The 12,448-nt window shown below is 30.3% G+C and overlaps 1 long non-coding RNA gene and 1 pseudogene across 2 annotated transcripts; one reads left to right on the top strand and one right to left on the bottom strand.

Moving 5' to 3' along the window:
- Positions 1-192: 192 nt before the first annotated feature.
- Positions 193-3,065, top strand: LOC120217846. Of its 2 annotated transcripts, XR_005525195.1 has the most exons (3): positions 193-551; positions 640-810; positions 2,922-3,065. It is a non-coding gene; the product is annotated as an uncharacterized LOC120217846 (long non-coding RNA). The 2 variants fall into 2 exon arrangements; XR_005525194.1 differs by lacking the exon at positions 2,922-3,065 and having other exon boundaries at positions 200-551; positions 640-971.
- Positions 3,066-10,038: 6,973 nt separating this feature from the next.
- On the bottom strand, positions 10,039-11,659 carry LOC120217845 (annotated as a pseudogene).
- Between the last annotated feature and the right edge of the window lie 789 nt (positions 11,660-12,448).

Raw genomic sequence — 12,448 nt, forward strand, 5'->3', positions numbered from 1 at the left:
AATTATATCCATAATGAATGTAGACTTCCACACGCAGATGAGTATGTTATCTTAGCATGTTGCATGAAACAGCTCTTTTTGTCCCCTTGAACAACACGGAAAATTTGTGTATTTGCTGTCATGGAATCATTATCCTCTTTTTTTTTTTTTATAAAGAAAAAAAACCACCTAATCCCTTATTTCTTTATATAAACATAAACCCTCTTCAGGTTTCAACTTCATGTGTTCCATTAGTTGAAATTTTTCTTGTTCGATAGTTATCAGAAATGGGTGAAGAAGATGATATTAAAGAATTGTTCGAGTCCCAGGCTTTGTCGATCATCATCATCATCAGAATGATAGAAAAGGAGATCATCAATGGACGAACATGGAAACGATGATGATGAAACTTTAACTTGTAAATCATCATCACATCCATGGAGGATTCTTCAACATTTGTTCTTCAATATCAGACATGTTAGACGATGCATCTTCGTCTTCATCATCAACTTCCACTAATTCTAATGGACCTTTATATGAACTATCAGAACTCATGGCTCAACTCCAATCAAGTAAGTCGATGCATTAATATTAAACATGAAGGTTGTTGAATACATCTTTGTTGATTAAGCCTTACAGATTTGAGTGATTAATTTGCAGGAGAGGTCTTTCAAAGATTTCCAGGGAAAATCTCAGTCGTTTACGCGTGTCCAGCGTTAGAAACATACAACAATTTGCCAAGAAAGAACGGCATCACAAGAGGAAAATCAAGCATATGGGGGTGGCTTTAAACATACAACTTTGGCAAGTTGCAGGCCTCCTCTTTTTCCAGTACAAACTAAAACTTCATCTCTTAGTTTTTTTTTTTTACAGCAAATCGAATTATTAGAATCTATGCACAATTGCTCATGTTTCTAAACTTATAAGGAAAAGAAATCGAATTTGCGGATGAAAAATTTTGTAATTTTGATCCTTTCTGGTATACATGAAACGAAATGAAAAACTTGATAATTTCTACATCATTGACTATTTTGTTAATACAACTTTTGAGATATAATTTCATCTGGATTAGTTCCTGCTGTTTAGAACTGCAAATCCTTGGATTCAATTTTAAAATCTGCACTCTATGAACACACCACAAACTGAAATGCTTTGCCTTTTCCTCAAATCATAGTTAAAAAGTATTCCTACTTTATGACCTTTATCCTTTTTTGCACCATAACACTTCAAGGATCCGATTGTAAAGCTTAAAAGAAAGGTGATAAATATATAGACCCCGAAACATAGGTTGTTATAGTTTTCAGAATTCCTATTATATGCAGATTATTTGACGTCTAACCTTCTAAGGATCCAACGCCTTTAACAAGCTAGATGGTGGATTAAATGTTAAATAATAGACGTAACGTAATGGAAGGCTCACATTTGAAAGCAAGAAAAAATAATGAAAATCTTGAACAAAAGAAAATAACTTACAAAGAGAATCTTTTAAAAAAAATTATTTAATTTTCTGAATGATGTAGAATACTTATAAGAGTACCTATTTATATGCCTCTAAAACTTAAACTTAGGCAGATTACATAGAAACTTTCTTTTATCTAAACTACAAGACTTGATAAAGTATGAGAGTTATAAAAGGTTATTGAACTTGGACTTCATCCTAGATTTGGACTAATTAGACTTAATTAGGGATGGGTATGGGTCGGTTGAGAAGGATTTTTTACCAACTCGATTCGAAAATATAACTTATCTATCCGAAATTCGACTTGACCTGATGTTAGAGTGGCTTCATCCGACCGAAATCGAACCCGCTTCTTTAGATAAAAATTGATTTCAATCTGATCAAATCCGAAATAAATATATTTAGAAAATATTTTTATTTTATTCGTAAAAAATAAATATAATCGTAAAAAATAATATAAATAAGGAATTATTATAATTATCCTTAAATATATATGGCATAATTATATTTTTTTTGGTCGGGTTGGATATTTTTCACCCTAGACTCAATCCGACCGATTCAAACTTAATTTTTTTTAAAAAAATCAATCTAATCAAGTCGAATCAGTCAAAATCCGTTGAGTTCAAATCTCGTGACTATCCCGGACTTAACATTAGTTTTTTAGGCTTTCGGCTAAATTTGACATGTAATTCTTTTAAGGAAAGTTATTGCACAGAGAAAATAAATATAACATGTAATTAAAATTGATATTTTTTTCAAAATTACAAAATATATTTTTTAGGAAAGTTTTTTTTTTTATAAAAGGGAAAATTCTTCCAAAATTCTTAAAGAATATTTAACACCCTTTCAAAGTGTCTTGAATGAGGTTAGCTTCCTTTAATTCTTTAGAAATGAAGCTTTTTATAAATACGTTTAACTTCAATTTCAATTGATTTTTTTAATTACATTGGAAATGTCTTTTGGCTATGATACTCGTATTAATCCCTTTTCTCGAAGGATTCATCCATGGATTTCAAACAATTAAAGATAAATCGGAAAACATTAAATGAAGCACTAACACCATTCTCACTTGATAAATGTACGTGGCATACATTATATGAATGTGTTTCAAGACTTGAAAGCTCCTCTCCGTGAAGTAGTTGTTTCTTCTTTTGAAAGGAATCCATTCTTTATACAAAACGATCAATTTGACTGTGTTGGTTTTTAATAGCTTAGGTTGATTATAATGCATATCTATTCTGAATCTTTCTTAAACATTACAACACGCACACACTCATAGATAAAACTACTTGAATCCAGGATGTTTGAAAGAATGATAATCCCTTTAATCCTAAAATCATTTGATGGGTTCATCAATTTAATTAAAACTTTGTTCTCTAATGATTTGCTTCCTTATTATATATATATAAATAGAATATATATCTGTTTGAGAATTGAGATACAAATATTGACATATAAAGTATTGCGGTGCATAATCGAATAGGTACACGAAATGTTACAAGGATGCACAACAGGTTCACATGTAATTGAGCAATGTCTAGCCTGAAGCGTGAGGTTCTCCATATAATCCTTATCGCAATAAATATGATGTGTGACCATGGTTTTCAGAACCGGACCGGTTAGTGAACCGTCATGCTACCGGTAAAACATATTAAATAATAAATAATATATAACTATAATTAAAAAATAAATTTGGGGTTAAAAATCATAACAAAATTATATAACTATAATTAATAGGTACACGAAATGTTACAAGGATGCACAACAGGTTCACATGTAATTGAGCAATGTCTACGCCTGAAGCGTGAGGTTCTCCATATAATCCTATCGCAAATATATGTGTGACCATGGTTTTCAGAACCGGACCGGTTAGTGAACCGGTCATGCTACCGGTAAACATATTAAATAATAAATATAATTATAACTATAATTAAAAAATAAATTTGGGGTTAAAAATCATAACAAAATTATATAACTATAATTATATAACTATTCTTTCACTTCAGAGCTCAGCAATACTCGAGTTCGACTTGGCTCGTTTAACAAACGACGTTGTTTGGTTTAATTTTTTTTTTAAAAACAAAAAACAAAAATTCCTGTTTTTCCTGTTTTTTCCAGTTTTCAGCCAGTCCGGTTCGAACGGTTCAACGGTTCTGGCCGGTTCACTAATAGCGGTTCAACCGGTTTAGATTGAATGGATTAAGCAACGATTCCCGGTTGAACCGATTGAATCGGCCGGTCGATCCGGTTTTTTAAAACAGAGTGTGTGACACCAATATTAAATTATTACTTCTTAAATTTAAATTAATCAAGTTAAGTTCAAAGACCACGACACAAAGGTCAAATTTAAATATTTCTTTAAAAATTAATGTCTCACCATTAGTTTCATTTGCTTTGAACCTTTTTACAAACCTACAATTAAAGCATTTTTCTTAAAATTTTAAAACGTCATCTTTTGATCCTAATTTACACTCAGTCATAGATTGTTTCTTTCCTTGAAGTCTTTCTTGACTTCCATCACGTTTGTCTTGGCAATATTAAAATTATCCGTTTTGTTTAACTTCTTAGCTGCTCTTTGATTGTCTCTTTGAATATGAAGTCTGACAATTAGATTTTTTCACTATCGTTTTCTTTTTCTTATGCTAAGATTGTTCTCGACGTCATTCCAAGCAAATAAGTTTTTCAATAATAGCTGTCATTTGAAAGGATTCACCTGTAGTCAGCTCTTTTGCGAGAACACCTTGAATGACAAAATGCCAAAGACACTACGATAACATAAAACAAACTTGGATTTTGAAGAAAGTGCTAATCACGTGATTAAGGATTCAAACCCCATTTATCCCATCTCTTAGAACTCCAAAATGCCAAAGCCTATATTTTTATAGATTTTTTTTTTTTGAATTTTCAAATCAGATAGACCCATTAATCACATCGAGATGTCATATAAAAAGGTTTATAGGATCACATCGAGATGTCATAATAAAAGGTTTATAGGATCAATGCCAACCCTAAACCTTTTTCAAACCCCAAAGTTTTACAAACTACGGAGTAATAAACACTATTAATTTATTGAAAACGGATTAAGGTGACGAAAGCATAGGCATTTAAACCAAACACATTGGAGCTACATGCAGCTGTGCTCGTAGTACGAGCCCCTGATCCATTTCTTAATATATTTCAGTGTTTGAATCAATGAGACATACTTGTTAATTAAGATTTTAAATCATGTTAATCGATCACTCATCACCAACGTCTTTTTCTTCGTTTTTTTCAAACACAAAGTAGATATGATAAGTACCAATATTCATTATAAATGGAAATTTTTTTAAATAATGCGTTTGAAAGAAAATTTAATATATAGAGCGAATGAAAAGTTATTTTTTATAAAGTTTTCGTTATAGTTCTTATTGGAAATCACTTTAAATATACGACGACAACTTCTAAAAATTATTTAGAGTGTAGGACATCTTCTTCAGGCTTTATGCATATGCGATAACATAAATAACGGTAGCAGATGACATTCTAAAAATTGTCAGGTGATCCAGACATGTTTTAAAAATCATTATATAGTCTTTGATTTTTTTTTTTTAAAATATCTGGGTTTAAATTTTATATAGTAAATTATATTTTGGTTATCTCTAGATTTATTCTTACTCAAATTTCATCATACGTAAATAATTTTTAAATGCATTTCAAATATTAATTTGATTGCATTTTATAACGAATAAGTCTAATAATAGTCTATTCAATTATTATTTGTTATTATAATGATAACTTCTAATTTAAAACATCAAATTTATTTCTATAATTTTTTCTTTTTAAAAGTTTATAAAAAGTTTTTATGAAGAATATTAGATTTTTTAATTTTAGTATTCATTCTCAAGGGATTGGTTTTGTTTTTCTTCTTTTCTTTGGATTTAGTATTTTTTGTTTTTATCAGTTTTTTGGTATATTATTTCTATTTTTTTTCTTTATATTTAGGTGCATTATAATTCTATTTTTTTATCAATGAAATTCAGTTACTATTATTAAAAAATTATAATTGTGTTATGTGATTTGAGATTTAAGATGGAATTCAATTCAAAATTTTCCAGTAATTTTATTTTGAAAAATGTAAAGGGTAGGAGAAACTTTAGTGTAGTTTTTTTATTTGAGGATTATTAAAAGTTGAAAAATTCCATAAACTACAAGATTACTAGATATATATATATATATATATATATATATATATATAATATAATATATATCGGATATTGGATTATAAAATGATAAATTTTAATTAATTTTTCTTTTTGAATATTTAAGTTGATAGTCTCGATAACCAAATATTAAAACGCGTCACTCTTGAGGCACCGATGGATAATCTTTTATTATCCCAAGTTTAAGAACATAATAATATTTTAATTTTGTATTAATGATGCATAGAACAACGTGTAGTCTATTCAGAGTTAATGCTACTTGCAAGTTTGAAAAACAAAACAAAATAAAATTTTATGTAAAACGAAAAATATTTCATGCTCAACCTATTAATTACAAATGTGTGAGGCTATTAATTATGTTGCCGATGTGGTAAGTTAAGAATGACATACTACATACGAATTTCGTTGATGTTTATTCTTAAATTATTTTTTAATGATAATTTTCTAATTATATACTTAAATCTAAAATCTAAAAAAAAAAATACTTCCTCCAATTACAATATATTCAATGATTTCTTATTTTTAAGTTCTTATTTATAATTTAGAAATTATTATAAATTGTTTATTAATCAATTTATATGAAAATTCAGAATCATCTTATATAATAACTATTTAAAATAAAAACATTACGCTGGCTTTTGATTATGATGTTTGTGGACAGGTTTTGTCATTTGTGTTACTTGTTAGTTCGACATTTCATAATGTCTTGAAGGATAGATAATTTCAGCTACAATAATACATTAATTTAATACAATGTATAGGAGATGGTGGAAGTATTCTTTTTTTTACAGCTGGGGTTCATACTAAAAAAATTGTTTAATTTAAATTTAGATTTGACAATGAACAACACGTGGAGTTGTGGTTCAAATGATGGGAATATAGGGTGATTTAATTGACAATTGATAATTTACTTTTTTCTTATTTAGATAAAAAAATTATTAAAATCTCAGCAAAATGTTCACTCCCTCGCCGGTTGAAGAGAGCTTAACCCTATTATTGTTGATGTAGGAAGCAGCGAGGTAAACGAATTTCAAGTGTGGGTTTAATTTGATGTGCTTTCGGATAATCAATGCAGAACATATCATATAACCCCTTGTATCACAATATATTCCTTTTTTATGATATTGAAATAGATCCAATATTAGATGAAAGGGGAGGGATGGAATGCACTATTGACGAATTTCCCAGCTATATTATAATACCTCGTTCCTTATATAGAAACAGTTTTGGATGAATATTTGATGTATCGTGAGCGACACACCTTAATCGTTTATGATGAATTTTTCAAGCAAGTGCAGATTTATCGCCAAATGTCTCTTCTATTACAAGACCATCGGGTCCTGAAGTTTGTCCAAGAGATTTTTTTTTATTTGAATTCACGCCTTTTAGCAAAAAAAATGGTTAAATTAAGTTCTCAGTTAAATGAAGAAAATATGATTACTTTATCAATAGTTGAAATCCAAATGGAAGATCGTATAACATGTGGGAATTTCCGTCTCCAAATTAGAATATGCGGTCAAAATTAAAGTTATGAAACAAACTGATGGTAAATTGAAATTGAAATTGGCCAAATTTATTGAATTAGAAGTCTTTGCGCAGATTACCTCTAAGCTTAGAATATCTCGAATGTAACGATATTTGGCTAAACATAAAGAAAAGTTGCAATATTAGGTCTCTAAACTTATAAATTACGAAAAATCTACTATTTACAACATGAAAATAACACTCTAACATGCCTATGAAGCCATTTTGCCTTTTGATGAACAAAAGCATTCTTCCTAATCATTTTCAGGGCCTTTTTTACCCATTTAGAATGTCTCGAATGTGGCGATATTAGGTTCAACTTAAAGAAAATTTGTAATACTAGGCCTCTATGCTTATAAATTACGAAAAATTTGCTATTTACAACCCGATAATAAGAGTCAAACATGGCTATGAAGTCATTTTGTCTTACACTTGATGAACAAAATCATACTTTCGATTCATTTTCAGGCCAATTTTTATCCTGGTTAGTATGTCTCAAATGTGTCGATACTAGGCTCAAATTAAAGACAAGTTGCAATTCTTCACATTTTCTCTTATAAGTTACAAAAATTTTATAGTTACACCCTGAAAATAAGACTCGAACATGCCTATACAAGCTGAGATGTGGGCTGTTAGGTGGAAAAATTGTCAATTTATCGTTTACCAGTTTTGGGGGTATTTTTCTAAATAATCGCCTGAGGGGACATTTCTCCAAATAATTATTTAATGGGGGTTTAATATAAAATTGCCTTATATATATATATATATATATATATCGTTAAACTATATGTGTAATATCTTAATTATTTTGTTAATTTTTATCGGTGATATTGATGTGTTAATATAAGATAATATTATATCATCATTGAGATTTTTTTAAAAATAATCACGTCAACAATTCTACTAATCTTTTAATAACGGATGATCGAAACATACACTATATATGATTTAAAAAAATAATTAGATAATTAAAATAAAATAATAATAATTGTGATGCTAATATATGTGTGTTCTTTCCCATACAACTTGGCCTTTATTGGTTAAAAAATGCTTAGCCTTTAGACTCACTAGATTTTCTTGGTCACTCCACGTGCTCTCTGTTGTGCTCGTACTATCTCATCATTTCAAATGTATTGGCTTAACAAGCTTTGGTTAATCACCTAATTAAATTGCATTTACTAACTAATAAATAATTCTTAACTTAAGCCTCTACTAACATTATTTCAGGGGTCAAAAATACTTTTAGAATCAGAAATAATATTCAAAAGTTTGACGAAAATTCATGTTCAATGAGGTTAATTTTGAGGGTTTGTTGTTTGTTTTTTCTAAATATTATTGTGTTGTATGTAGTTTTGAATTTTATGTTTCACGAAAATTCATTCAAAAGTTTGGTATATTAATACTTTGATATCTTTTTTAATTACTGTTCGATGAAGTTAATTATGAAGTTTGTTGTTTCTAAATAATGTTTTTACCTTTTAGGTTTTCGAACAAATACCCCAAATCTAGTAAACCTAAAAAAGTTTTTAAATATCTAAAAAAATGATAATTTCTTTTGTTTAATTTCGTCAATTTTGAGTGAGTTTCGTGAAAAACTAATCATGTGAGAAGAATGAGGAATGAAATACGAATATTTTGATATCAATTTTACCGTGAAAGACGATTGGTGATGGGTAATGATTGGCTGTTGACGACGATCGAAAAGTTCAATGTCAAAAAAATATTGTTTAAAAATTTAGTAAGAAAATCAATATATTCTAAATTTCAATATCCAAAACGGTATCTTTTTAGACATCCAAATAGACGTACCAAAATAATATTGTTTTAGTGCGACATGTCATGTCAACAATTGTTAGTGACTTAATAGGGGAGTACTATAATTAAATATAAAATTAAAGTTTAATGCTATAATTAATAAAATTAAAAATTTAATAATATAAACGTCAACGATTAAAATTATGTGTTTCTAAAGTAGTTTTTCCTATAAAAATTAAATGATTGACAAAAAAAGTTGCACAAAAAACATGTCTTAAGATCTAAGAAACCATCTTTGTTCTGAAAGCTATTAAAACACGACAACATACTTGAGTACTATGTTCTTGTTTCAACTAGTTTAAATCATGAATTTAAGAAATGCTCAAATTAAATCCCAACAAACAGTTATCACGTATGAATTGGTTAGTGTTATTATGAATGTATATATATAGTTAGAGATAGAAAGCAAAATTTTATGTTATCTAGTGAAATTTTAAAATTTGAAAAGCGTATGAATTTATAAAACTTTAAGTGATAAAATAATTTTTAATAGAAAATAAAAAAGATAAAAAGGTACTTAATGTTCTTGTACTTTTAAAAAAATCAATATGACCTTCGAATTACTTTTGCACACAATGTGACCATTCAACTTAGAAAAATATTTTAATGTGATCATTTGACCAACAATTTCAATCATTAACCGTTATGATACTGACGTAGCATTTTACGGTGTTGATGTGGTGGTATAGGGCACTAACTAGGAGTGTTCATTCGGTTAATTTGGTTACCAATCAAACCAAATTTTTCATTAACCAAATTAATCGATTTTTTCTTTAACCGTTAACCGAATCAAACTTTTTCTAAAAAATCGGTTACTTTTTCTAACTCAAAGATTGATTGTAGAAACGTTCTTTATGATTTCTTGTCTTCAAATATGTTTTAGGAAACGAAACTAAAATTTTTAACCAATATTTTTTAGACATAATAATCAAATTGAAAGGAAATAGAAAGCTCCCATTTTTATTAGCAAAGGAGAGACTAGAAAACAAAAAAACTCTTTGAAAGAATACATTACCACTCACTTCTATGATCCTAAAGCAGTAGATTGTTCATAACAAAATCAAATTAAAAAAAAAACTTGTTTTGAAGTTTTCAAATTTTCAAACATTCATGAACTTGGTAACATGACTTGTTCATTCTTACACCACTCATGCTGTTTCTTGCAGCCATTATTTCATCTAGCGAAAGCCTCTTCTTTGCTCCTGATTCCGGCCTTTGCTTTGGGGCACTGTAAGATCTTAATTTGGCTTTAACGACTGCGTGTTTGTCATATAGTTCGGGAAGTCCGAATACGGCCTAAAATACCCGTCTCCACACACACTCTTAGCCGGTGTCGTAGGAGCATCGGACCGAGTTGCATTGGCAAAACGAGGAGTATTGTGAGCACTAGCAAACCTACATTCGTCACCGCCGGGAAGAACCACTCAAAATCATTAAAATTTTGGCAATGGTGTAACGATGTTCGGGCTGGATCCGCACGTGAAGAGGTGATGAGATCGTTAGGTAAGTCAAGTCATCCCCACATTCGGATAACGGACGTTGAACCGGTGAGACCTTGATCGTGGCTTGAACGTATCGATTTCGACTATTTTCGGGGGGTCGTCGTATGCATTTATATCAACTGATCTAGAAAATCTTTTGCTCTGAATTCACTTCTTTGTTCATTAATTCTTTCCTGAAAATGAAATGAAAAAACAATCAATCAAAACTACTAAACAACACACTAGAATAAATGTGTTGGGACAATGCTACTCACAATCGATTTCCATGGCCCATTTTCGGCATGGTATTGATTCTCCTTGTTGAAGGAGCGACGTAATCGTCGAGATCGAACCTCCGATTGTGCTCGGATAAGAGCTTGCATACTGTGGAGAGTAGCGGCGGCTCTCTTCCTTACAAGATAACCTCTAACAAGAGCTTGCAGTCTAACAAGTCCTTTCAATGCTCTAAGTGCTTTCCGAGACTAAAAAGTATAAGCAAACTAGAGTTTAACAAAATGAACCATCATAACTCGATTTAAATTGATCTACCATAAATCGAATACGAATAATTATACGAAAAAAATATCCCATAATAATTCATACAAATAAAATACTTACCAAATAGCCTCTAAACACAGTTTGAATTTTAACAGCAGCCCATTTGTCTTTCCCTCCGCCGTAGAAAGCTGCTCTAGCATTGCTAGTCAGTCTAACCACGGTGGCCGCCGCTTGAGCTGCCATCATTGCTGCATCAGCCGCCGCGGCAGTGGCAGCAGCCAACGCGAATGCATGCTCGTTCTGGGTTTTCTGGAAGAACGTCAGCCAAGCAGCATCCGTGGAGGGAAAATCATTTCCGATATTGAATGGAATTTGATAATTCGCTTCAACACCTTTGCCGGACTTGGCAAAACTCCATCGTTTCTTGTCACTCTTGTCCTGTAGAACTGATGGGTTTTGTTCTTTCTCTTTCTCCTTGTCTTTTTTCATGCCCAACACCGTCTTAAGCCACCGTGTAGTCTTCCCCATTTCTTTCACAGAGAAACAAGAGTATCAAAATGGGTTCCTTTTCGATGCGGGAATATTTTCAGTTTGCAAGTAGATAAACAGTGGGGAGGAAGAACATTTAAATGAAGAAAACAAAAGGCATAAAAGCTTGGATTTTAGTTTTGAAACGAAAATCTGACAGAACCTCGTGAAGCTCTACCGTTATAAAGACAAAACAGTAAGGTGCACAGATAGGTAACATGTTTTTTAAATATATGATTAATTGGTAAGGAAAACAAAGAATTACAGACAAAATTCATTAAAATAATAAACAAGAAGAAACTCATTCTCAGCTTCTCAAATTCAAAAAGAAGCGCCGGTTTCACTCTCTCAAACCTCACTAATTATATAAGGATTTCTCTCTCCAACTTTGTGGAGCAATGAGTATACAAATGAAAACTATATTACTCACTTTCTTAAAAAAAAATCATAATGGAAATAATACTCTTAATATATAAATAGTTATTTCTGATTTTATTATTTTAATATTTTGATTACAACTTTTATTTAAAATAAAAAATTTATAATATTTAGTTAAATAATTATTTAAACCTTTATTTTTTAAAATGCCTAATATATTTTAACTTACGGTTAAAAGAATATTTAGAAATATTGATTGTCTGTTGACTAACAATTTCTTTTCACATAATAATTTCCTCATCCTCGACCCCAACTCGATCCCCGTCGGATTTTTTATCGGGGTGCCCCATCGGGGATTTTTTTTGCCCCGTCCCCGAACCCGATCCGAAATATTATACTCAAACCTGAACCTGAACCCGAACCCGAAAATATTATATATATAATTAATATAAGAAAATATAAAAATATATATATATAATATAATATAAAATATTATACCTTGCCCAGTCCCCAAGCCCGACCCGAAAAAATCCCTGATACTCGACCTGACCCGATATCATTCAAATCCGACCCGACCCGAACTTGAC

Source organism: Hibiscus syriacus, unplaced genomic scaffold (genome assembly GCF_006381635.1).
Source record: "Hibiscus syriacus cultivar Baekdansim isolate YM2019G1 unplaced genomic scaffold, ASM638163v2 tig00110190_pilon, whole genome shotgun sequence".
NCBI classification, from domain to species: Eukaryota; Viridiplantae; Streptophyta; class Magnoliopsida; order Malvales; family Malvaceae; genus Hibiscus; species Hibiscus syriacus.